General features: G+C 49.5%; 1 long non-coding RNA gene across 5 annotated transcripts; it reads left to right on the top strand.

Moving 5' to 3' along the window:
• Positions 1–13035: 13035 nt before the first annotated feature.
• On the top strand, positions 13036–21293 carry LOC109495032. 5 transcript variants are annotated; one of them, XR_002740366.2, is made up of 4 exons: positions 13038–14772; positions 15939–16020; positions 16100–16296; positions 17790–21293. It is a non-coding gene; the product is annotated as an uncharacterized LOC109495032 (long non-coding RNA). The 5 variants fall into 5 exon arrangements; XR_002740367.2 differs by having other exon boundaries at positions 13036–14566; positions 15939–16296; XR_002740364.2 differs by having other exon boundaries at positions 13036–14772; positions 15939–16296.
• Positions 21294–23860: the final 2567 nt, after the last annotated feature.

Genomic DNA, 23860 nt, shown 5'->3' with positions numbered 1-23860 from the left:
AAGCCTACTGACTTAAATGTTAATCTCATCTAAAATATGTCTTCACAGAAACATCCAGACAGGTGTTTGACCGACTGTTGAGGTACCGTGGCCCGGGCAAGTTGACATATCAAATTAACCATCACAAGGCCTTACCTAGAATGAGGAAGGCAGGGAGCAGCACCTCCCTAGAAGAGGTTCACTGTACTGTCGGCTAGAACCCCTGTAATAAATGCGAGTCAGTGGCTCTCTAGCCTGAAGGCACGTTGAGCTGGAGACGCACCCGGTGCTTGTGACAGGGGGAACGGTCATTCACCTGAAGAAGAAGGCAGAGCTAGCCTCCCCGGCAGAGGGAGTAGGTGAGCAGTTCGCGTGTAACTGAAGTGCCGGGATCTGCAAAGTCCTGTTCAGGGAACCTCCCTCAGGGGTCCTGACAGCTGCAGGGCAGGCTTGAACACCAGTGCCGCCGGATGGGGGGTCTGATGAGGACACGCACAGGGCTGGAGAGGCCATCGTTTGTGCGTCCTTCCTGCTGGGTAGCGAGTTTGAGGCCAGGACCGTGACCCGCTGGCCGATTAAAGAGGGCCACGGCCTCTTGGATGCCACCGTCACCTAGAGGCGGAAGGCAACTGCCCCGGCCCGTGAGTCTGTGCCGGCCTTGAAACTCACTTGGCCGATGGAGTGCGGCTACAGGGTCTCCGTGGCCCTGTCCCTGGGAAGACTGAGGGCCTCATCTCTGTGTTCTTGGAACCCGGCCACCGTGCTGGGAGGACGTCCGAGCCGGCCTGCTGGAGAGAGGCCACGTGGGGCGGCCCTGGAGCTTGACAACATGTACACAGAAAGAGGGCTCGCGGGGAGCGTGTGAACCGAAGCCCTCCGGCGGACTCTGGGCCCCAGCCCTGCCGTGTGCGAGGGACCTTCTCAGGCCTCCCAGGCCAGCCCACACCCACGTGGATGCGGAAGTGTGAACCACCTGCTGGGAGAAGAACCCCCCCCCCCCCCCCCGTCAGACCGCAGAACCACAGAATCACGACAAAGAGGGTTGTCTGAAGCCCCTGTGCTTTGGGGTGATTTGTTTCTGCAGCAGCAGATCACTTGCAAGGCGCTCAGAGCAGAAAAACATGGCCAGAGGCCAGATTAAAGAAATTGATTCAGGGAAACATTCTGCCCTCCCAAGAAAGGGAGAGTAAAGATCGGGTGGAAGGAAATGATTCACTCATGATCTGCTTGGACATATGCAAAGAGTATAAGACAGGGTCTCATCACTGGAGCAGGAACTGATTTGGCGGCATGGAAGCTCTGGGATGCTGGAGGGGATGAATCTCAGCTTGGCCGTCACTGGCCGGGAGACCTTGGACCATAAATGCTCGGATCTGTGGCTTGGAAGAACACCCCTGAAGTTGTAGCTTTCAGAGCTGCTAAAAGAAGACAGTTGTCACGCGGGAGAAATTACTCCGGTGACACCTGTGTGGCAGCCCCCAGGACCCCACGGCCCGTGAAGGGGAGTAGCGTGAAGGGGAGTAGCGTGAAGGGGAGTAGCAGGGAGCTTTGATAAGATAGTGAAAGAAAACAAAGATGTTCTGGTGGAATTGCATGCCCCAGGGGGGATGACCTGGGGAATCAGGAGCCCAAGGGTAAAGAACTGAGGAAGAAGGTACACCCAAGTCTGGTTATTGTGAAACCCCATCAGCAATGGGCATTCCCAGGAGACCCCGGGCTTCTCTGCCCCTCCCCTGCTTTCTTTCTCTCTGTCTCTCCAAAGAAAGAAAGAAAATTACAAGGAAAAAAAAAAAAAAAAAGAAGTTAAATCCAGAACGATGAAAGTAGGTAGGAAGCGGAGGGAAGTGATTAGCTGCCTGCAGTGAAAAGCTACACCTGTCTCTGCAATCCGAAATACAAAAACGCCCCGAGGCTGGCTAACACCGGAGCCAAAGGAAGTACTTTGTAAAAGACCTTTCGGCAAAGATGGGGAAACCAGCAGGCGCTCTGGCTCTGGGAGCGCCGGGAAACGCTTCATTCAGGACAGAGAGCAGAACGTAGGTAGGCGGGATCGGCGTCCTTAGGCTGCAACATCCAGTGGATGGCAGTGGTTTGGGGAAAGGCCGTCAGTGTTAGAGCAAATGTTGCGGACGTGGGGGTCCTTCATTTGGAACGGTGACAAATAAATGTGATAATGTTATCATTTGAGCATGTTTTGTCTTTAAATGTTTTCATTTTTTTTTTTAATTTTTTTAACGTTTATTTATTTTTGAGACAGAGAGCGACAGAGCATGAACGGGGGAGGGTCAGAGAGAGGGAGACACAGACTCCAAAGCAGGCTCCAGGCTCTGAGCTGTCAGCACAGAGCCCGACGCAGGGCTCGAACTCGTGAACCATGAGATCATGGCCTGAGCTGAAGTCGGACGCTTAACCGACCGAGCCACCCAGGCGCCCCTAAATGTTTTCATTTTTAAATGTGGAAGGTGTTCCAGTTTTATCTTAAGAGATAATCTTCATTTCATTTATGTATGGTAATATTTACTGTCAGAAATTATTCATTTTCACCTAGTCACATCTTAATAGCTTCCTTTCCTCATTATATATTTTTGATCGGCTATTTTTTCAGAGTACTTTTAGGTTTGAGGCAAAAAAGTGAAAATACAGAGATTTCCCACATACCTCCTGCCCCCACCTGCCCAATAACATCTCCCACTAACAAAATCTTGCACCAGAATGGTGTATTTGTTATTATTAACGAGCTTGCATTGGCCCATAGTTATCGTCCGAAGACTGTCATTTACGTTAGTGTTCACTCTTGGTGTTACACCTTCTTATCGGTTTTGACAAATGTATAATGACATGTATCCACCATTAGAGCATCATACAGAGTAGTGTCACTGCCTTAAAAATCCTTTGTGCTGTCCCTATACATCTCTTCCTTCCTACTGACCCCTGACAACCACTTGATCTGTTTACTGTCTCCATACTCTCACCTTTTCCAGAATGTCAGATAGTTGACATCAAGGCAGTATATACCCTTTTCTGACTGCCTTCTTTCTCTTAGTCATATGCATTTACATTTCCTCCATGTTTTTTCACGGCTTGATGACTCATTTCTTTTTATTGCTGGATAATATCCCACTGTCCGGATGTACCACTGTTTATTCACTCCCTGAAGGATGTCTTAGTTACTTCCAAGTTTGGGCAGTTCCACGTTCGGGCAGGTCTTTGGGTGGATGTGAGTTTTCAGTTCATCTGGGTAAATAGCAAGGAGAGTGATCGCTGGGTCACTTGGTAGGAGTATGTTGGGTTTTGTAAGAACCTTCCCAGCTGTCTTCCCAAGTGGCGGCGCCATTTTGCATTCCCATCGGCAGTAAGCGAGCGTTCCTGTTGTGACCAGCATTGGGGGATGCCCATGTTGGATTTGGGCCATTTTTAGTAGTCGTGTAGGGACATCTCACTCTTGTTTAATTTGCAGTTCCCTCACAACAGACGATGTGAAGCATCTTTTCATGTGTTTATCTGCCATTTGCACGTCTTCTTTGGTGAGGTATCTTATCACTTTTGCCTGTTTTTTTAAAATGAGTTGTTCCTTTCCTTGTTGTCGAGTTATACAAATTCTTTGTGTGTTTTTTACAATTCTTTATCCGCTGTGTCTTTTGCAAGTATTTTCTCCCAGCCTGTAGCCTGCGTTCTCTTTCTCTTGACATTTCCTTTTGCAGAGCAGAAGTTTTTAATTTTAGTGCAGTCCGGCTTATCATTCACTTCTTTCCTGGATGGTGTCTTTGGTGTTGGATCTAAAAAATCATTGCCATACCCAACATTAGTTAAACTTTCTAAGAGTTTAATAGTTTTGCATTTTACATGTAGATCTATGGTCCATTTTGGGTTACTTTTTGTGAAGGGTGTAAGATTTGTGTCTGGGCTCATATTTTTGCCTGTGGATGTCCAGTTCCAGTACGATTTATTGAAAAAACTATCTTTGCTTCATTGTGTTGCCTTTGTTCCTTTGTTAAAAATCAGCTGACTCTATGTGGGTCTATTTCTGGGCTCTCTATTCTGTTCTATTGATCTATTTGTTTTGTTTTGTTTTGTTTTGTTTTGTTTTGTTTTGTTTTGTTTTGTTTTGTTTTTAACAGGTCCACACTGTCTTGATTACTGTAGCTTTACCCTAAGTCTCAAAGTCAAGGATCGTCAGCCCTCTGACTTTGTTCTTCTCCTTTATATTGTGTTGACTTTTCTGGGTCTTCTGCGTCTCCATATAAACATTTGAACCAGCTTGCCAATATCTTCAAATGACTAGCTAGGATTCTTATTGGGATTGCATTGAATCTACAGATCAAGTTGAAGAGAAATGACATCTTGATAATATTGGATCCTCCTATCCATGCACATGGGCTATCTCTCCATTAATTTAGTTCTTTGATTCTTTCATCAGAGTTTTGTATCTTTCCTCGTAGAGATCTTCTACATATTTTGTTAGGTATATACCTCATTTTTAGGTATTGTTTTTGACCTCATTTGGGGGCGTGCTACCATAACTGGCATTGGGTTTTTTTTATTTCATTTTTTAAAGTAAATTCTAGGCCCAATATGGGGCTAGATGCTTCATGACCGCAAGATCAAGAGTCACAATGCTGTACCTACTGAGCCAGCTAGGCACCCTTATTTAAAAATCCCACTTGTCCGCTGCTGATATATAGAAAAGTGTTGACCTTTTATGTATTAACCTTGTTTGCTGCAGCCTTTCTATAACTGCTTATTAGTTCCAAGAGGTTTTGTTTGATTCCTTCAGATTTTTTTACACAGATGGCCATGTCATCTAGGAACAAAGGCAATTTTATTCTCTCTTCCTGGTTGATAGATTTTTTATTTCTGTACCTCATCGTACTGTATTAAGTAGGACTTCCAGTGCAATGTTGGAAAGAGGGAGTGAGAAGGGACATACTCGCTTTGTTCCTAATCTTAGCACGAAAGCTTCTAGTTTCTCGCCGTTAAGTGTGATATTAGCTGCAAATATTGTGTGGATGTTCTTTATCAAGTTGAGGAAGTTCTCCTTTATTCCTAGTTTTCTGAGAGTTTTTATCATGAATGGGTATTGGTACGTTTTTAATTAAGGTCACTTATGATTTTTTTAAATACTTTTAAGGTTTAAAAAAATTTTTTTTAGTTAAAAAATTACTTATTTATTTAAGTAATCTCTGCACCCAACGTGGGGCTTGAACTCATGACCCCAAGACCAAGAGTCAATGCTCTACAAACTGAGCCAGCCAGGTGCCCCACTTTTATGGGTTTAACTTTACACTTTTGGATTTTTTTTTTTTCTTTTTTGCTTTGGTATACATTGCCTTAGGGGTCTTTTGTTTTTTTTAAGGATTTTATTTTTAAGCAATCTCTACACCTAATGGGACTTGAACTCACACTCTGAGATCAAGAGTCGCACGCTCCACTGACTGAGCCAGCCAGGCACCCCAGTCTTTTTCTTTTGTTAACTAGAATCTGAAGGAATTTTCAGTGCTATGAAGAGGAAGGAGAGGCAGAGAAGGAAACAAAGGAAGAGAGGGAGGCCAGAGGAGAGAGGGGAGGACTGTAGGTGGGAAGAGAAGAGGAAGAGAATTTGAGATGAAGGATGAATATTGGGAAATGGTAATTGGTCAGAAGGAAAGTGTAGAACCAATGAACAGCAGGTTGGCATTTCCCTGGGGTACCATAGCAGCAAACTGTGGCACAAAGATTTGGTTTCCGAGGCACCTGGGCGGCTCAATCAGTTAAATCCCTGACTCTTGGTTTCAGCTTAGGTCATGATCTCACACTTTGTGGGTTCAAGCCCCACATTGGGCTCCATGCTTGGGGTTCTGTCTCTCGCTCTCCCTCTCTCTCTGCCCCTCCTCTGCTCTCTCTCTCTCTCTCTCTCTCTCTCTCACACACACACACACACACACACACACACACACACACTCTAAATAAATAAATAAACTTCAAACACTTTAGGATTTGAGTTCCAAGTTTGGAGGCGTTTGCCTGTCCATGGGTGGTGGGAAGGGTGCTGGCTTCTGCTGCTGGGACCAGCAAATGTGTCCCCAGCAAAGGACACATTTCAGGCAGACTCATGATGGCTATTCTCCTTCCTACATCCTTGCCCCAGATGCCCGCCCTGAGGCAGAGCCACACCGCACCTGGACGACAGGGGGCCCGACAGAGGGCAGGCTGGGCACTGCTGGGCCAGCATCCTGGAAGAAGACAGATTCAGATTGTCAGTCATGGGGAAGACCCACCAAGAGTTCCCTTTCCCCCTCCAGCCTGGCCCTGCTTTATCTTCTAGAGCTGCCTCCAGAGCCCCTCTTTCTACAGGAGAGATGCTCCCACAGTTGGAAGGGACTTCCCAGCCCACCCACTCCAAACCCTCCAAAGCCTTTATGACCACATTGTCTTTGTTTCCTTTACCACAATTTAAGGGTGGAGATCCCGCGTCATTTACAGTACGTTCATTCATTTGATAAATATTTATTGAGTGCCTACGACATACGTTCAGGGCACTGTGTGAAGCGTAAGAGATACAGACGGACTTGGCCCCTCCTCTCATGAAATTTGCAGCCCAGCCGTGGCCACAGATGACTAGGGAATAAAAATTAAGTGGGACAATTATTTTACTTGGAGATTCACCCTTCTACAGGATTAATGTAGTGCCTGACACTCCATTTTTATTGAGCCAAATGCCCCTTCGATGCAAGCAATGATATTGATGTCATATTCCTACTGAGAGATTATAGGGAAATTAATTTCATGCTTGTTTTCAACTGCTCCCATTTCAACCTCAGAATTAAAATAGAAGTAAAAACACATTAGTCTAGTGACACACTTCAACCGAGCTCATATGAATCTTAAATCAGCTTAAGCGTTAATCCGACTCGTGCATCTGTTGTCTCCCAGAGGACCCCGCCATGTGTCACCTGTCCCGCCGTAAGTTCTTGTTCTTGGCTCAGCAAATGACCCGATGGCAGTGAAGTACCATCTCTCTCCGAAATCAGACTAAGTTCAGCGACGCAAATTCAGTTGCGTTCTCCTCTTCTCTGCCTAGAATCTTCTCTACTGAGGATTTTCAAACCTTGGGTGAAAAGCGCCCCATCTGGACCGTTGTGATGCCGTGGTAAATAGCACAGAGCTCACCACTGTTGCGCGCTCAGCTGATGCCATTTTGGTTCAGCGGGCGACCCCACCCAGGCTCTGGCAGCACATCTGTGGTTGACAATGGGTCTGATTTCACAGTTTGGCTCCGCCATAGACATTGTCATAGGAACTGAACGCATGCCCAAAGGATTGTGAACAAGGAGCTATTCAGCAACAAAGAGCAAAAAGGAAAGAAAAGAAAAGAGCCGTTTTGTGTTTCTCTGTTCAGAAACTAGAAAAGTTGCTCAGGCTTTGCAAGCCTTCACGAAAACCCTCCACCATATTGGTTCCCACCTAAGTGTTCAAAGGCTTCTCTGGAGAGAGATGGCAGCCTCAGTCTTGAGAGAAAATGCACTCCCTCCAGTATCCAGTATGTCGCCCTATTGGACTTTGTCCAGATGCCCCAACGTGAGACAGCCGAGTGTGGGGGGACAGGCCAAGACTCTAACAACAATGCTGCTGGGGTCACCAGTAGGAGAATGGGGGGGGCGGGTTACTGGAGTGGCTCTGGTCCCTCCTGCCTGCTGTTGAAAGAGTCGAGGGTCACCGGGGAGAATTATAGGCTGGTAGAGGTGAGTCCAGAAAGAAGGGGCAAATGGTGCTCCCGGGGCAATTCTCCTCTCAGAGCACTCCCATTCAGGCAGGCAGCTCTGATCCACGTTCTCTCCTTACTCCCACCCACGGGGCTTCTGGAAGGTCTTCCTCTGAGCTTGTCTTTCCTTGAGCCCAGCTATATTCACTCTGGGGTCCTCAGGGACTCACAGTATTCAAGGTGTGGGTCTTGAGCACACTGCTTGCCTACGGGGCTCATTCAGCCTCTGCGGCCCTACGGTGCACACAGAAAGGCAAACAGAAACCACAAGATTGTCTAGATAGGGTCCACAAATGGGGCTGCATGGATTTTCCTTCTCAAAATACACAGGATACCACTTTCCCACTAGTGGGGTGACCAACTCATCCTGGTGTGGCTAAGATCTTCCTTTTAAAGTGGAAAGTCACACATTTTTCAGCCTCAGGCAACCCGGGATGGCTGGTTGCTGTCTCTGCGAGGAGATTTGGAAGACTTCCGTACGTTCTCTGAGGCGGGTCTGTGTTCTCCTGACCTTTGTATCCCGTGAATGGCGCCTCCGGCCTTGCATACGGCAAATCAGGGCTCCACCACGATTTGAGATGCCGTGTGCTGACCGTCACACTGTCTCAGCAGTGTTTTCCAGTGGCAACCCTGCCTGTACACTTAGCTGAGCTGGAGGGAAGTCGGAGGCCACAGGACAGAGATCTTTCCTTCGCAAGAGAACCTGAGGGGCTCCTGGAGCCCTGGAACCGCCTGATTCAGATGCCCCCCGACGGGCCGGCTGGGCACCTTGGGTGAGGACAGACCAGTCTGTGCTCGCTTTCCTCACTTCCAACGGCGGGAGTCGCTACCTCTTGTGATGGCGAGAAATTAAGTGATAATCTAAACAAAGCGCTCAGCATAGGGCCTGATGTGCTGAGCAAGCTCCCAGTGAACATTACCCCTTATCGTTAGTGGTGGTATTGCTAACCAATTGGACTGTTTGTAAATGGTGCCTGTATTTTCTAATAATGCTTAGAAATCAAATTGCATGGGTGAAACACAAAACCCTCTGAAGGGAGGAATGGGTGATACTTGAAAATCGTCTGATATTAATATTAATATGGAAGAGACTCGGTGAATGAATCAATAAACTCCAAAGGGGAAGAATGACTGTCTCTCAGTTATTTGAAAAGACAGGGGAAATAGTTCAGTAACAACAGTCTGGATTGGCAGGAAGACGGAGGGACTACACAGAACGGTGCCTTCAGTCTCTGGGTTTTAGAGGCTTTCCCAATGTTACGAGGATGTATGTGTCCCAGGAAGACAATGTGATACTGTTTTGAAGGTGAACTAGCGAATTTTCCTAGTTTATCGACTATGAGGCCAAAGGAGAGAGCCGGCTTGGTCTCCATTTTATCAACCTCAGCCCATCTCAGGAGACATCTGTACATGGTAATTATTTATTATTAATTACACAAGAGAAATTTGAGGATCATCTAGGATCTTTCGGGACGAAGGGGCAATTTGGGCACAGCTTATTCATAGTAAAAGTTGTACGATTGACTCATTTTAAAGGCATCAGTCTGGCTAGTTTTGCCCCAATCTGGCAGAGGAAAACCAGTTCCTTGCCTAAAATCTTGAAGAAAAAAAGTCACAGAAAGATGTCGCTCGGCTCATCGATCGCAAAATAGGGCACATATGTCACAGAGTCACAATTATCTATTTACTCGGGGATTAGACATAGGGCTAGACCAAGAAGAGATTAAAATGATCTGACTTCATTAGCTTAATTAGGGAGTCCCAAATTAGATTTTTGCAGCTAAATTCTTCACCCACTCGGGGCGAGCAGCTGTTGCCAGGCGCCGGGCTCAAAGGTAGAGGCCCCAGCGAGGTCTGGCGAGCCCCTGGCCCTCCCCAAGCTGACCTCAGTGAATGACTGCGGGAAGCCCACGGGGCCACGTCCTTGCAGCCAGCATTGCTTTGACCTAAAGAGCCATTTCAAACGTTGCTTCCAGCAGAGACCCCTCTGACCTTTTCCATTATTACTGACACATGTGTTTAGCTCTGCGGCTGCATAATCTGCGGGACCCGGTGCACGATGAAAACGCAGGGCTCCCTGTTCAAAAAGTGTTAACGATTTCAAGACGCAGCAGCAGGGCATTAGCCCAGCACGGGCCCTGTGCGGCGGGACACGCCCAGAAGCTGGCCCTGCCTTGCAGTCTGAACCGTTCACAGACTCGTCATCTAGGATGGGGTTTCTCCTCTCGGGGTCTAACGCACCCTCCCCAGATGCTCCCCGCTTACGATGGTTCGGGTTAACGATTTTTGACTTTACGGTGGCGTGAGAGCCATACGCATTTGGTGGAAACCGAACTTTGAATTTTGAACTTCAGTCCTTTCCTGGGCGACGGATATGCAGTAAAGATCCTCTCTCCTGATGCCGGACAGCAGTCGCGGCCCCTCGCCAGGACTGGCAGCCAGCACGCGAGTAAGCCACCAATACACGGACAACCGTTCTGAACCCACACGACCGTGCTATTTGTCACTTTTGGTACAGTATTCAACACATTACACGAGGTATTCAACACTTTATTATGCAACAGGCTTCGTGTTAGATGACCTTGCCCCACTGGAGGCTAATGTCAGTGTCCTGAGCACCTTTACGGTAGGCTAGGCTAATCTCTGACACTCGGTGGGTTAGGTGCCTTAAATGCATTTCCAACTTGTGATATTTTCAATCTATGATGGGTTTATTGGGAGGTAACCCCATCACAAGCGAAGAAAGATCTGAACTCAGGAAGCGACGGCTGAGGCCTGTAGTAAGTGGGTTTTGTACACAGTGCGTACATGATTGGATTGTTTGCCAGGTGGGCACCTTTTTATTTATCTCAATATACATAAATACAGCATGATACAATCCCTAGAAGTTAGTATTCACGAAAGGAAAAGCACCATCACAAACCAAAGAATACTAAAAGGTATACCAGTCTAGGGTTTGAATATCTTTGAATGACTTGGAGATAGTCTGGAAGACCTAAATACTATTCACAGAGTTCTGGAAGCCTAAAAATGCCGAGCTATCAACTGACTTAAACAAACTTGAGGACTGACAAGCTCATGGACCAAATGCTACAGCAGAAATTTTGTCAAGGATCTTTCTCAGCCACAGCAAATCATATTCCTTGGGCACCAGAGCGTCCAATGAAGTAGAGAAGAATACCCAGACAAGCAAGCCAGAAGGTCATTCGGAACATTGTCAAGATAGCTGTGTGTCAAGGTGGCATAAAGTTCCAAGCAAGTCAGAGGTCAGTTGAGCAAAGATACCGGCCAACTATCTTGATAACCCCTCTTCTTGTAACTCCTTAACTATGGGCTTTTTCCTTCCCTCCTCTCTGCTTCTGTAGTATCCTTTCTCGGCAATTTCATGCGCCCCCTTACTTTGACTCTTATCTCCAAGAAGAAGGCTCAGGGAGGGATTCCAGGCCTGTCGTCCCTGAGCCTTAGCTGCACCTGGGAGGCACCGCCACCCTCGGGTGCCGGGTGCACCAGAAATTCAGTGAGACGGAAACAAATGGCAGCTTCCGACCCTCCTGGTCGTGAAAACTCAGCACGCTTTACCTTCTGTTCTTTTCCTCTGTTCATCACATTCAACCAGATAATAACAATCATGGCTCCACACCCAGAAGGTTTCTCGAACCTACTTTCCTTAACCATCTAGAGCCAGTCCCGGGACTGATCCCTAAGTCCCGGCTTTGCCTCCTTCAACTACCTGCAGCAGACAGCAAACTTTCTTAAGCTCCTATACTCTCCTGCTCGAAAACCCTCAGCCCATTGAGTAAATTCTTTCACTTGCATCTATAGCTTCCTTCAACTGATCTTCATCTACCTTCCAGTTTTTTCTTCCAGTAATGACTCCTTTGTGTGGATCTTACCCTCCAGCTCAACCACCACTTGTGACTTTTTTTTTAATCCATTTTGAGAGAGAGAGAGAGAGAGAGAGAGAGAGAGCAAGGGAGAAGCAGAGAGAGAGGGAGAAAGAGAGAGAATCCCAAGCAGGCTCCGTAGCATCAGCACCAGAGCAGGACATGGGGTTCGAACTCATGAACCACAAGATCATGACCCCAGCTGAAACCAAGAGTCGGGTGCTTAACCCACTGAGCCACCCAGGTGCCCCACCACTCATGACTCTTGGATATGCTTGATTCTTTCCTGTCCCCATGGTATTCCTGTCCCTTTCACTAGCACTTTGCCTAGAAAGCCTTCCTCCCGTGCGTGCTCACCAGGACCGTCATCCTTCATGGTTGAACACCTCTGGGCCTGCTGCGTGGACGCACTCCTGGATTGCCCCAGGCAGTGGTCGTTTCCCCCCGTCAGAGGATCTGAATTCCTGTGTGCTGTACTGTTCAAGGCTCTTGTCCCATCTGGTCATGTGCAGAATCTCCCGTTCTAGATTTTACAAGCAGCTCGAGGACAGGCCTTTTGTCTTATTTTCCTTTCCTGGGCCCAGTAAATTACTGACTAAATAGTAGTGATTAAACGTAGGAGTGGTCATCATAGATGTCACATCCAGCTTTGCAATGGTTAATGTTTTTGTTTTAATTTATTTTAATGTTTATTTATTTTGAAGGAGAGAGAGAGAGAGAGAGAGAGCGAGTGCACATGAGCGGGGGAGGGGCAGAGAGCGAGGGAGACACAGAATCGGAAGCAGGCTCCAGGCTCCGGGCTGGCAGCACGGGGCCCCACACGGGGCTCGAACTCACAAGCCGTGAGATCATGACCTGAGCTGAAGTCGGATGCTTAACTGACTGAGCCCCCCAGGTCCCCCTGCAATGTTTAATGTTTAACTTAGGAGGGACCGTCGCTGACCGCAAGGGCTGAGACCTCGGTCCGTTAGCACACGTTGCTGCCCCTCACTGCCTCCGTGGCTACACCGCGCACCGCACCGGCCTCGCCAGCCCGCGGGGAGGGACCGGGCCGCGCGCGCCCAGACAGACCAGCAGGTGCGCCCCTCAGTCCGACCCCGCCGCTGCCCCCGCCTCCCAGAAATCGTGCAGAGGCTCCAAGTGTCACGGAGCCGGTCTGGCAACACGACGGGAAGTCAGATAACTAGTCAAGCTTTCGCTCTGAGGCTGGCGGTCAGCAGCACAGGCAAGGAGGGCTGGGCATCATTCAGGAGCGCGAGGGTTGGTAGCCCGCCCTCCCTGCCCCGCGCTGGCTTTTCCTCACTTCTCGACTTCAGTTTTTCCAAAAGGTGACATTACTTTCCCCAGCACTTGGGCCCCAAGTATCTTCATTATCTTTCAACACTTGGCAAATGCAGCAGCGTGTATTTAGGAGAACAAAAATCTCAGCCCACCATCGCCAGAGACGGCCACGGCTACTGTTGGGCTAAATTTGCTCTTTGAGGCCCATTGTGTTACCCAGTCGAGATTATACTGGGTCTAATTTTACGATTGCGTCTTGCTTTTTTCCTGCTGAGCTCATGTTATCTTAAGCATTTTCTCACGTCATAAAAAATTCTTCGTACAATTATGTGAGAGGGAAATGCATATTCTTGGCAACTGATAGAAGAATTCCTTTTGGGGAAACATTGGCCATTATTGAGAAAAAAGCTCTGGGGGGGAGCAGGGGGCATACTTTGTCAATTGGTGCAGGGAGTTGAGGGAGGGAGTGCGTGAGGGCGAGAGGGAGCCGGGCTGCATAGTCCGAGCCCCCTTGACGGGTCTTCTCAACGAGGGGACATCACCCAAATCACATCATGCCTGTGGGGAGTGGAAGCTGAATGGGGCGGCCCTGGACAGGAAAGAAGCGCTCGGAAGGAAGGAAGCTCTTGGCAGTCTGCACAATTAGTGGGAAAGAATCGCGCTGTCACAAAGGGTGGAGAGGAGAATCGAGGTGTGTTAATCAGCTATCTGAGAGACAAGGGGAGGGCCTCCTAGGGCCCGGAGCTGATATCGGGTTCACGTTCACAAACAGTCTTTTGATGGTGGCCCGGTGTTCCGTTACAGGACACCATCATTTAAATGACACTTTGAATAACGTCGTGTTTGGATTAATTCCTCGGACACTGAAAGCACTACAGCTCGAATGGTGCGAGCATTTTAAAGGAATCTGTTACATCGCCACCTGGTTGCTTTCAAGAATGTCTGCAAACAGGCAGCCGTGCGAGAGGCCCGTCTCTGTGCTCTCGCCAGAACTTACCTGCTATTTAGGAATTATTCCACACGCCACTGCCTCCCGGAACCTTTTTTTTCTGCCCACGTAGAAATCGTGTGTCTTATGCACCTTGTAATGGCTCACTTCCACCCCCTAAACGCAGTGACTGTAGTTAATTTTATATGATTGTTATTAGCAGACATGCCTCCCCTTGAACTATACCGTAAGCAGTCTGAAGGTCCCCTCTGCCTTTCTTGCACTTGCTGTGCTGTGCCATCAACATTGCCGGGGAGCAGAGAAGCCCACATTTCTTGAAAACAGTGGGCAGCTTTACGTCTCCTGACCCAGATTCCTAAGAGGATCAGGTTCTAGGGGGAGCTGCGATTTAGTTTGGTGACTGCACCACTGAGATGCTCCCTGGGGAATTCTGGAGAGGACAGGGAAGGCTGCAAATGGGTGAACAGTGCGCTGCTGTTCAGAAACAGGCAGGAGGCAGAGGAGGTGGGAGAGAGTCCAGCATGGAGCGTAAACAGGATGATTTGCGAAGGGGAGGCTGTGATCGCCAGGAGTCAGCAGGGGCTCGGTGAGAAAACTCGGGCTGACCTAGTTTCTCTGGCTGCCAGTGTTACGGTTGTGGCACACCAGAGAAATGCAAAGAGGAGGGAGTCTCCAGGACCTGGTTCAAGTGCTGGCAGTGGTTCTTCCGACCCTCCCGAGACAAAGTGTAAAAAGGTGGGTCGGGTGACAAGCAGGACGAGGTGGTGAATCCACAGCTGCCTGAATAAATCCGCCCACCGGCTTGCAGAGCTGCAGATCGATGGCTAGATGTCAATGCGCAGAGGGGTTGTCTTTTAAGAGGTGTTCCTCAGCACTCTCTTCTTGTGCCTGAATGGGCCCGGAGTCTTGTCAGTGGCTTGAAGCCGGTGTGGAAGGAAGAGGTAAGTCATGAGCCAAACGTAGGTTTGGGAAGGAGCGTGAAGACAGCGGAACCCCAAATCGGGATCTAGAAAGGCCCGACGAATCAGAGTGCGAGGCCAGATTCTGCAAAATGGAACTTAGCTTGGGTCCCTCGAAAGAACTGCATAGGTATGGAGTGAGGGGCTACAAATTTCAGGGGCCAGAATTTGTACGCGATGCCGTGTGGCAGTCAAAAATTCCCACTTGATTCAACATCCACGTCTGGCAGACACGAGGCCATGGTCATTCTGCTCTGCACCCGCCTGGGCATACCCTGGGATGTGCCATTACATTGTGGGGTACATGGCGGGAGAAGGCTAGGATGATAAGGGGCAGTTCAAGAACCAACGGCTCACCTGAAAAACCTAAGTCTCAGAGAACACTCGAAAGGCAGTTTCCAGAAGAGGCGTCATTGGGAAGTACAGGTGAACTTATTTTCTAGAAGAAATAAGTGGTGGGTTTGGTAGATGGTGTTTCCTCGGATGGTCACCATGCTCTCTCCCATCTCACATGTTTTTTCACGCTATGATCTTGCCACTCTTTAACAAAGACATCGAGTTTAGTCATCCTCCCCTTGAGTCTGGGCTTCCCTGGGACTTATTTTGACCAATAGAATTTGGTGGAGGTGGTGGCATGTAACTTCTCCAGCTGGACCTGAACAGTTAGGCAGTTTTCAGCTTTGCTGATTGAAATGCTCGCTTTTGGGGTCCAGTGCTAGCCGCCATCGCACCGCAAGCCCTGACAAAGCATCTGAGCCGCAAAATTCTGACCAAATAAATGGTCGTCGTTTGAAGCCGCTACGTCTCAGAGCGGATGACCGAAAGAGTGATAAGGAAGGTAGTCGATGGGGGCGCCTGAGTGGCTCAGTCCATTGAGCGTCCGGCCTTGGCCCAGGCCGTGATCTCGCAGTTCCCGAGTTGGAGCCCCGCATCGGGCTCACTGCTGTCATCCTGTCTGCGCAGAGCCTGCTTTGGATCCTCTGTCCCCCTCTCTCGGCCCCTCCCCTGCTTGTGCTCTCTCTCAAAAAATCGATGAAAAACATTAAAAAAAAAAAATGGCAGACTATGGTGCCACACTGTTTACCAGCCATTAGATCTGAGCGAATCATTTTACTTCTTTGTCCCGGTTTCCTTTTCTGCTTAACCAGGAGAGCCAACCCCCTGTGATTATTGAGGGGATGAAATAAGGCGTGAGAATCCTGTGGAATAATACCCGGCCTGTCTGAGCTGGTCAGTACTGGAGTAGTAGCAGGACTAAGGGGGAGAAGCTGTGAAGACATAAAGTAATTCAACTCTATTTTTTTTCAAGAAAACTCTGTGATGGAATTGTCCAAACGTGGGGTAAGCTGCTTCTGGATGTGGTGAAACCCACTTTCCTGGAGAATTCCGATCATGAATGGTGGCTGTCTGTAGACTTTGGGTATCGATGACCCTGTCAACTTTAAGATTCTATGTTCTGTCGTGCTGGGGCCAAGTCTTTGAGGAAGGAGCCGCTCTATGTGTTCGGTATGCTTTTCCTGAATTGACCTGAGCTAGATATATTCATTAGGAAGATGTACTCATCTGGCTAGATCATTACAGTGTCGAGATTACCAACATATTTTACTTGGCATAATGCTTTCTCATCAGCCATTAATGTTTCTGAACACATTCTTCTGAGGTCAGCATCGCCATTCCTGTAAGATAAAAGACTTGAAGCAGAAGAGCTAAGTGGCTTATTAATTATTAAATGAACCGCTTAGAGCACCTTTCTGCCTGCGAATTCAAGCCTGGGACCCGAAGCCCAAGCCACTAGGCTTCCTTGCCCGGCAAGGTGGTACAGAGACCATCCCGATCTCCCCAAACACAGGGGTGAAAAGGCACAAAGACACAGGACAGACCTTCCTTCACTGCTCAAGAAACAGCCCAATGTGGCCCCTGAATTACAAAAGCTCGAGAAACGAGGAGGTGCCTATTCAGAAGTTAACAAAGGAAAAGGGGGTCTGGGATGGAAAACTTCCTGGCTGTTATCAACTAATACAATGGCCCAGACCTGTTCCCAAGGGCCCTAAGAGATGACAACCCCAAAGTCACTTGCAATTCAGCTGACCATTTCTTGCCAGGGCATTCTAGGGCAGGGCACAAGATAAGGAAAGAGAAAGAGGAGGGGCAGAAGTTGGGGGGGGGGGCAGCTTGCTTCCTGTGCTATTCAGCCTCTCCACACTGGCATCAAAGACAGCGATCTTGGGACTCTAAATGAGGACAGACTGACCCAAGAAACAGGGACAGGTGGCCACTTTGCTACCCACTCTGAAACCCCACATGGGGTATTTTAATAGTGTTCTCCATCTGTCCGACCTCGGGGGCTAATCCCTTCCTAATCTGAGCTGTAATATAATAATTGGGTAATCAGACAAGACACTCCAAAAAGCTGAGGCCGGAGTTTTGCTGTTCTTTTTGGCTAGACTTTCCCTTTATTAGAGCAAAGTACAGCTGACCTAGAAATTTCCCATTTGAGCTTCAGTCTTCGCTAAACAAAAGCAGATACTCAGAAGTATGCATGTTTAGAGAGCACAGCCCTCCTTCTTGAGGGTGATTTCAGTCCCTGCTCCCTGCACATACAGGAAGGAGCTGCTAGGGGACCATATGATCTTGCTCTCTGCTGCAAAATTAAAAAAAAAAAAAAAAAGACCACGACGACGAAGAAGAAAAGAGGCAGGGAGGGGGGAGGGTAAACCTCATGGTTAGCCTGGGCTAATGAGCTCACTGGTGTGTGCCCAGGAAACATTTCAGAATGAATACATCTGCTGAGATTTCTCTCTTTTGAAAAAAGTAACCTTGTTGTGGTGGATGGAAATGAAACATAAATGAAAGCTGCGTGAAGCCGGATCAGGGACTGAAACTGAAGCCCACGCAGAAAACCCAGTAGGCGGTTAGGATCTGGGACTGAAGTAAGCCTGGCTATTTGGGGATTAACCCATCATGGAGGAAAACATAGATTTTTTTTTTTTTTTCCAAAGGAAGAAAAAAGAACACTTAAGCTGTGGAGGGCTGATCATACTGGCCTAGCACCTGGGAGGAAACAAAGGTACTGTGAGGCCAGTTGGCTGGAGAGTTTCACATTGAACTAAGGCTCACACTGGGGAGTCTCCTGGTTGCTCTCGAGGGCAGTGTCATAGATTATTCATGACAGTCCCCAGCACACAGTAGACACTCAACAAATGCTAATGGAGGCAGTCTAGAGGTGGCAATAACCACAGTCAGCACTAACTTAAGTCCGTTTCAAACATTTGCTAATTGTATTTGCTTTAAAAAAAAAAAATGTAATGTTTACTTTTGAGGGGAGGAGGGGCAGAAAGAGAAGGAGACAGAGGATGCAAAGTGGGCTCTGCGCTGACAACAGAGAGCCTGACGCGAGGTTCAAACTCACGGACGGTGAGATCATGACCTGAGCCGAAGTCGGACGCTTAACCGACTGAGCCCCCCGGGCGCCCCTAAATGTAATTGCTTTAGCCAGAAAATGTTCTCTCCACAGAAGAAGGCTAAAGGAAACGAAGGGAGCTGGGAGTGGGCGATAGAGGTTGGAATGGGGTTGGAGGGGAGGGTCAGGAGACCGAATGTGCCGTCTTGTAGGAGGAGGGAGCATGAAGGAAAGTGAACCCACTGCGAGATGGGGAAGGCTTCCTTGCCCCAGCGTGGCCGCAGAGTGGGCCCGTAGGCAGCAGTTTCTGCTGGCTGGCCGCTCTAATCTCTCCTTCCATAGTAATAACAATGTGGGGAGACCAGATTTCCCACCCTTTCTTGCAGCGAGATGTGGTCGGAACCCTCTGAACGCGAGAGGAAGGGATAGGCACGGTGCCTGAGTCTAAGCTTCTCCCGGGGTCTCTTTGCCTCCCACTGGCTAGAAGCAGACGGCCACAAGACCCCAGGGGAGATGTGAGGCTCGAGACCCTGACTGAGCATGCGCAAGAGACCCCTGCCCCATTGGCTTGAATACCTACTTCGAACTGGTACCCGAGCAAGACATACACTTGTTGGGTTGAGTCATTATTTGGGGGGACCCGGTACAGAAGCTAAGACCATCCTAAGTAACGCTTAGAATTCCAAGAAGTAACCCCCCCCCCACACACACACACCCCGTGTAACTCACAATGGGGAGGTCGTGGCCCCGGAAGTGAGTCATCAGCCTCTGATTGAGATGACAGAGCTCCTCACCTGCCTCAGCGCCCCTGGCTGGGGGCTCTGCTTGTCACAGGGGGAAGTCCTCCTCCCTGTCAACAGCATCTTCTGCCCCTCTAGGTCCGAGTCAACTTATGGGAAGCGGGCCCTGGGCCACCATGATGATTGAGGCAGTGCAGAAAATGCCTATCGTGGGAATCTGCTACACCTCCTAGAGACACAGAGAAACCGGGGTCCCGGCCACTTCGTGGGGAACGCATGGGGTACATCAGCTGCGAAAGTGGGGCTCCCGTGCCCCGAGTGATAGCTGCAGTGTGTCCCAAGCCGATGGGCAACGATACGTTCCGGGAATTTGCTCAGACTTGCCAGAATATAGACTACGCTAGAGAGCAAGTGTTTGTGCGTTGTGTGTAGGAGGTTTGGGATGGGACAGGGCTGGGAAATTGGACGAGAATAGGTCGTCAGAGATGCAGAAACCAGAAAACGAAAACAAGTGAAGACGCTTTTTGAAGTGCAAAATGAAGTTTTGAAGCCCATGGCAGTATCTTCCAGTATAAGGTTTTTACTTGCACGAGGCAGGGTCATTTAAACTGGAAGGGCCAAGGTCCCAACCTAAGCGATTAACTTAAGAGAACACGTGTGTATTTTGCTGGCCCAGACTACTTAAGACCCCCAAGCTTTGGGGAGTGGGAGAAAAGAAGTTGGAGAGAAGGAATGGCAGGGTCTTTAAGAAGGGGGCCCTGCCACAAAGGAGTGGGTGTGACACACGCCTCCCCGTGTCGCGGGGGGGCTTGGGAGCCGAGACCAGAAAGGACCCTGCTGCTGTCTGTCTGGAGCCCTTATGTATGTCCCCTGCGCCATCACGGCAGGGACAGGGGAACAGGTGTTATGATGTGGGGCAGGGGCAGAACCAGAGTGGCCCGGGAAAGCAGGGGAGCTTGGTGTTTGTGGGACTGAAGTTGAAACAGCCGAGAAAGGGAGCCGGTGATCCCGAAGGCATCGTGGTGGCAATGAGGAGATGCCCTGGCAGAGAGCACCTCGCTCATGTGGCTGCAAACCAGGTGGGAAGGAGGAACCTGGACAGGGGGGCCTACCTTAGCTGCACGGGCTGCTTCATGCTCACTGTGGACCTGCGGAAAGAGTCGTGCCAAGCCTGTGCGTGAGGCTGCTTTGCGTCAGAAAGCAGACACACAGTAGAATTTCCTTAAAGACGAGCGAAAGTTACCCCCAAGGGGCCGGGTGCTTGGGCTTTAATTCATTTCTTGCAGCCCCTCTGGGCTCTCGCTTTTGAATTCCTGTGCCTTGCGTCCTCCATTAACACCTGTGGGCCTCCTCTTGGAGTCTGGCTGTGGTTTCCACCCTCGCGAGGATCAGACGATCCCCACTGCTGAGTCTGGCCGCTCCCTGATGTGCATTCACCCGTGCCCCACACCCTGGCATCCCGTCCACACGGGCCCCTGTTGTCTGGCCTCATTCTGCCTGGTTTTGGCTTCCTCGTGCCCACCTTGGTGCTGACAGCTTGAGGGCCTCCCACCCCACTCTGCAATCTGAGACAGAATATTTTCTAAGAGGGGCTCTGGCCAAACAGTGACCCAGGAGAAAAGGGAACTGTGGGGAGGAGCTGAGTCGCGGTGACGGGGTAACAGGTTTCTCGGGCCACCCTGGCTTATGCGCAGGAATTGGAGAACAACAGTGGCCACGGTGTTTCTCTTAGTCTATCCCATCCACCGCATGGGAACTCGGGCAGCCCTCTTAACCTCCCGGATGATGCCAAGAGACGCCAGCGGTCTCACGTCTCGTGCGCCAACATCTACTCTTCTTGGACCATGCCATTTTCTTTCCTGTTTGTTCCGGCTGCCAGTGGTACCGTCCCCTCATTGCTGGCGACCCCAGGAGCGCCATCCGTGACCTTGAAATCTACCAAGGGCCTACACTTGCTGGAGCGACCCATACCCAGTTTGGACCCGTCGAAGAGAGTCCAGCCACCATACTGTCTTTGCCGAGGGCACTGGTGACCGGGCTGAAGGGTAATAGTGAGGTGCATGCTGGCACCCTTGCTGGCAGTGGTGCTTATTGTGGGTTGAATGGTGGCTCCAAAGATGTGCGGAGGTCCTAACCCCGGTACCTGTGAATGTGACCTTATGTGGAAATAGGATCTTTGCAATTGTGACTGAGATATAACATGACGGGGTGATGCTGGAGAGGGGTCCTTACTCCAGTGTGACTGGTGTCCTTATAAGAAGAGAGGAGACACAGACACTTGGGGGAGAACATCACGTGAAAATGGAGGTGGTTTCAGGGCACGTGGGTGGCTCGGTCGGTTAAGCGTCCGACTTCGGCTCAGGTCATGATCTCACGGTCCGTGAGTTCGAGCCCTGCGTCGGGCTCGGTGCTGACAGCTCGGAGCCTGGAGCCTGCTTCGGATTCTGTGTCTCCCTCTCCCTCTGCCCCTCCCCTGCTCCCTCTCTCTCTCTCTCTCAAATAAACATTTTTAAAAAATTAAAAAAATAAACATTTTTTAAAAAGAATAAAATGGAGGTGGTTTGGAATGATGTGTCCAGAAGCCAAGGGATGCCAATGATTGCCAGTGAGAAGCAGAAGCTATGAGAGAGGCATAGGAATGACCCAAATACCAGCTTCCGCACGGCCCGTGCCCCTGAGACCCACCAACATTACAGATGGGTGCTCATTTTGCTTTTATCTGGTCTTTTCTTCACACCCCCTTGCTCTATGATCCGGGTACAAACCCACAGGGCCAGGGTGACACCTGAGTGGTGACCTGTGGAACCCAGACACCTTACCCCCTGAGCTTTCCGGTCATTCCAGAGCCAACATGGGATTCTGTGTTCTCTTGAGATAAGCCCTTGCCCCTCAGCAGCCTCAGCTGTGTTCCAGGGTTAATGTGGAAAATTACGAGTTGGACTGGGCTTTTCACATTGCATGTTACTAATTAGAAATGAATTTCTCCTCTGAGTAAGCATAGACCCAGAGCAGCTATTACCCCACACTGAAAGCTGGTGCTCAGGCCAGATCAGCAATCAAAATATGCACAAGAGTACATAAGAACCCCGGTCCAGCTCAGGCTCGCTGTGCTTAGAGCTCTCTAGTCCTTCTCTGCCAGCCATCACCTAGAGCCTTGTGTTCCACGGAAGAGGGCACAGAAAAATGCCAGTAGCATGGGCCCCTGGGCCAAGCTCCCTGCCAAGGGGCATTCACATAGTTCTCCCCTGGCCACTGGGCGCTTCACCTGTGGTCTCTCTCAGCTTGTGGTTGCCCATGGCATCCCTTGGAGGGCGCGGACAGGCTGTGGTTACACGGACAGTTAACTGCTGGATGAGGGTCAAAGTTGGCAAAGCTGGGGCTCTTCTGGATGGTCCTCTTAAAAAGATATTTGAGGGTCTTCACTCAGCTCGCCTTAGAGGACAGTTATGGTGGGGTGGGGTTGGGGGCAGAGATGGACAGGAAGGGGAAGCCAGTGTTGCCAACTGGGCTGGGTCCAGAGCAGGCTGAGTGGTCTGGAGACAGGAAGTGTTGGTTGCAGTTCAAGCATCATTTCCAAATGACATTGATTAAGCATTATTGCTTTAAAGACCTTAGGCAAATGTAAGGTAAAGCCAGTGGCCTCCTTATTGGGAATGCTGTGACAAGGGGAGGTCCACGGCGGCGGCTGCACCATGGCCTTTTCCGCAGAATGTTCTGGGTGATGCCCCTCAGAAAATTCCACCCAATGAGTTTAGGACAATGGCTGGAGCCAGGCTGGTCAGAAGACACCCTGAAGAGGAATTTGATGATGATCATGATGGTACTCTTTCAAATGATTTCTCCTGTGTTTCTCTTATCTTGTCTCTTGTTTTGATTGTCTTCCTCCAAAGACGCTCTCTACCCAGAGAGAAAAGCCGTGACTGAATAACAAACACTCCCTTGTGCCAAAACAGAAAAGCACGCACATGTCTCCAGCAAAGGCAGCTTGCTGTTTACGTTTGTGAACTATCCTATCATTCTGGAATAGCTTTTTTCCTTTCTTCTTCTTTTTTTTAATGAAAACAATTTTTAAATGTTTATTTATTTTTGAGAAAGAGAGAGACAGAGCGCAAGTGGAGGAGGGGCAGAGAGAGGGGGAGACACAGAATCGGAAGCAGGATCCACGATCTGAGCGGTCAGCACAGAGCCCCATACAGGGGCTCTAAACTCATGGACCATGAGATCATGACCTGAGCTCGTGTCAGAAGCTTAACTGACTAAGCCACAGAGTCACCCTCTAAAATGTTTTTTAAAGTTTATTTATTCATCCTGAGACAGAGACAGCACGAGCGGGGGAGGGGCAGAGAGCGAGGGAGACGGAGAATCCCAAGCAGGCTCTGAGCCATCAGCACAGAGCCCAGCGCGGGGCTCCATCCCGAGCCACGGGGTCATGACCCGAGCCGGAGTCGGACGCTTAGCCGACTGAGCCACCCAGGCGCCCCCGGAACAGCTTTTTTTCTGAAACATTTCTCCTCAGCTTCTTTCTACTTGAATTTTCTGTTTGCTCTTTCAAGTGGCAGCGTGGGGGTGGGGACAATGGTGGAGTTGGGGAGAAGGAATGAAAGAGGAAGACATAACCCCCTACAGGGATGCTTCTGGTAAACTTATCTTCACTGTCACGATCTGTCTTTCAGGGACTAAAGTCACCAGTTTGTGCAGATGCAGGTTTTGCTCCCCCCCTCTTGACTGTGAAGAGCGATTTAAGGTGGCGTCAACCCCTGCCATGGTTCATAACCATGACCTTTGGCTTAAACCTGCCACCCAGCAGGCTGCCTGGAACTCTTAACCATCCACCTCCCTTGCTGGCTCTTGGGTCCCGGGAAGGGGTGCTCTCCCCGAGTGTCTGGTTCTTCTGGTAAGGTCCTTGCAGGCTGGCCACGCTCTCCTTTTT

This window comes from Felis catus, chromosome A1, assembly GCF_018350175.1.
Source record: "Felis catus isolate Fca126 chromosome A1, F.catus_Fca126_mat1.0, whole genome shotgun sequence".
NCBI classification, from domain to species: domain Eukaryota; kingdom Metazoa; phylum Chordata; class Mammalia; order Carnivora; family Felidae; genus Felis; species Felis catus.
Note: the sequence above shows the minus strand (reverse complement) of the source record. Positions and strands in the feature narration are given on the sequence as shown.